The sequence below is a fragment of the Schistocerca piceifrons genome, unplaced genomic scaffold (assembly GCF_021461385.2).
Source record: "Schistocerca piceifrons isolate TAMUIC-IGC-003096 unplaced genomic scaffold, iqSchPice1.1 HiC_scaffold_1173, whole genome shotgun sequence".
Taxonomy (NCBI): Eukaryota; Metazoa; Arthropoda; class Insecta; order Orthoptera; family Acrididae; genus Schistocerca; species Schistocerca piceifrons.
Window position 1 is genome coordinate 35,001 of NW_025726987.1, and position 2,500 is coordinate 37,500.

A 2,500-nucleotide genomic window follows, 5' to 3' on the forward strand; every position below is an offset into this window, starting at 1 on the left:
GATCGCGTTGCTCACTGTACGGCGTCCGATACCGAGCCATCAGCATGTCGGTCCCCATGCGCGTTGCACTCGCACTCGCAGTCGCAAAAACGTGGGGCAAATATATTACGCGGAAGAGTTATAACAGACCGAGCCCCACTGCATGGGGGGAGTCTTTGTCACTAATGTACACAGATGGAACATTTTGGACTGGAACCAGATTACCCGTACACACGGCGCTGATTAGTAATCAATGCAGAGCCATCAAACTACAGCAAATATACACAACTGTCCGTATACATGCTGAAAGAGTCTGCCCAAAATGGGAACCACACGTCAGCCAGACACTCTGATCACGCACCACTCTCTGCTTCTAACAGGCGCACATACAATATGTAAGCACCAGCATGGAACAACATCCAGTGCATCTTCTCCGCCACATTACACAATCCACACTATCACAACCAGACCAGGAGGTCCGTGCGGAAAATACAATATCCCAGCCTTTCGACATCCACCATTGCGCAGACCAGGCACCAACACCCACACATGTCCTATACAACGGTGCACCCAACATCACAATAGTACCTCCTGTCACAGCGCACAAACAATGACATGAGTCAAAGACACAGGTCTCACACAAGCATAGAATTGGAGCGCCGCCTCTAATAAGCCAAAGGTGCATCCTGACGTGACAAATCTGATCATGTCACAAGCATTCACTTACTATAATCACTATCAACGAACCTGCCGCCCCCGCCCCCCCCCCCCCTACACCTTTCCGTACAACAACGTGTAACCTAACCTAACCTAACCTAACCTATGTTGTACCTTAACCTAACCTATGTTGTACCTTAACCTAACCTATGTTGTACCTTAACCTAACCTATGTTGTACCTTAACCTAACCTATGTTGTACCTTAACCTAACCCATGTTGTACCTTAACCTAACCCATGTTGTACCTTAACCTAACCCATGTTGTACCTTAACCTAACCCATGTTGTACCTTAACCTAACCCATGTTGTACCTTAACCTAACCCATGTTGTGCCTCAACCTAACCCATGTTGTGCCTCAACCTAACCCATGTTGTGCCTCAACCTAACCCATGTTGTGCCTTAACCTAACCCATGTTGTGCCTCAACCTAACCCATGTTGTGCCTTAACCTAACCCATGTTGTGCCTTAACCTAACCCATGTTGTGCCTTAACCTAACCCATGTTGTGCCTTAACCTAACCCATGTTGTGCCTTAACCTAACCCATGTTGTGCCTTAACCTAACCCATGTTGTGCCTTAACCTAACCCATGTTGTGCCTTAACCTAACCCATGTTGTCGCCTTAACGTAACCCACGTTGTCGCCTAAACCTGCTCTGTAATTGTTATACGACTCGTTCAATTACTGTAGTGTTGCCCACCCGCAACCCTCGCAATATAGTTCGCTACTCGCACTGCCCGCACCCCTGTGTAATCGCTTCATGTTAAACACCTTGCAAGTCTTGCTCACTTTCCACATGCTCCTGCTGTACACTGTAATGTGGATGGCAGCAGGACGTACATGCCGCCCCTCCCCACGTCCCCACCTTGCCCCCTGCCTTCGCAAGCTGGTTGGTGAGAAGTTTGCATGTTCAATGCCCTTCGCATGCGACGTACTCAGGCTACGTTGTGGTGCGGCCTGTGTCAACTGTCCGCTGATGTCGTACGCGTGAACCACAATCTGTACTGCACATTCGTCCTTATGTACTGAATGATACATCGTGGCACATGTGTGACCGCACAACGACTGCGCCCAAAAACGGCGGACCATACAGTGCAAATATTGTGCACGCAGCTACGTGTCGTCTCCCTATGAGAGCTGGATTGCAGTGTGGTACGCCATAGAGACGTGTGGGAGGAACGGACGCCGTGGATGGCGATCAGCATGAGCTGTCTGTTGATGTATTCGGACCTAGTCGTCTCTCCTCACACACCGTGATGGCATGGTGCACCGCGTTCCATATCTGCGACATGCTACAGAGGCCGGTTGACAGTCGTTCGAGCAATGGACATCGCATACGTACGGGGGCCACCTTCCACGTATTGTCTAGGCGTGCACATTTTGTTGCGTGTATGTGGGCAGACGTAGTGTGGCGTGACACCTGACACAGGCATGCAATAATCGTTGAAGTTGCAAATGGCGATGGACGCCTGCGTTTTCTGGTGAAGTTACGCAAATGAACAAATGGTAACCTGTTGTGGTGCGGTTGTTCTCGCTAGGGGTGAATCGGTGATGGCGACGATAGGTTGAGGTACTAACCGGTTGTTCCAGCGATACCCACCATGCCGACGAAACTGAACGGCATCTGGGTGTGAAGCGATACGCGGCGGTGGCTGGGTGGGACCGTCCCCGGCCGGTGAGGGGGCGCCTCCCGGCGTGCTGGCCGCGCGGTGCGTGGGCGCACGCGCTACAGCCGGCTGGTGGGGGCGGCCAGTGGCAGGCGCGCCGGCCGACCGGACGCGGCAGGCGTCGCAGCTGCGCGCCG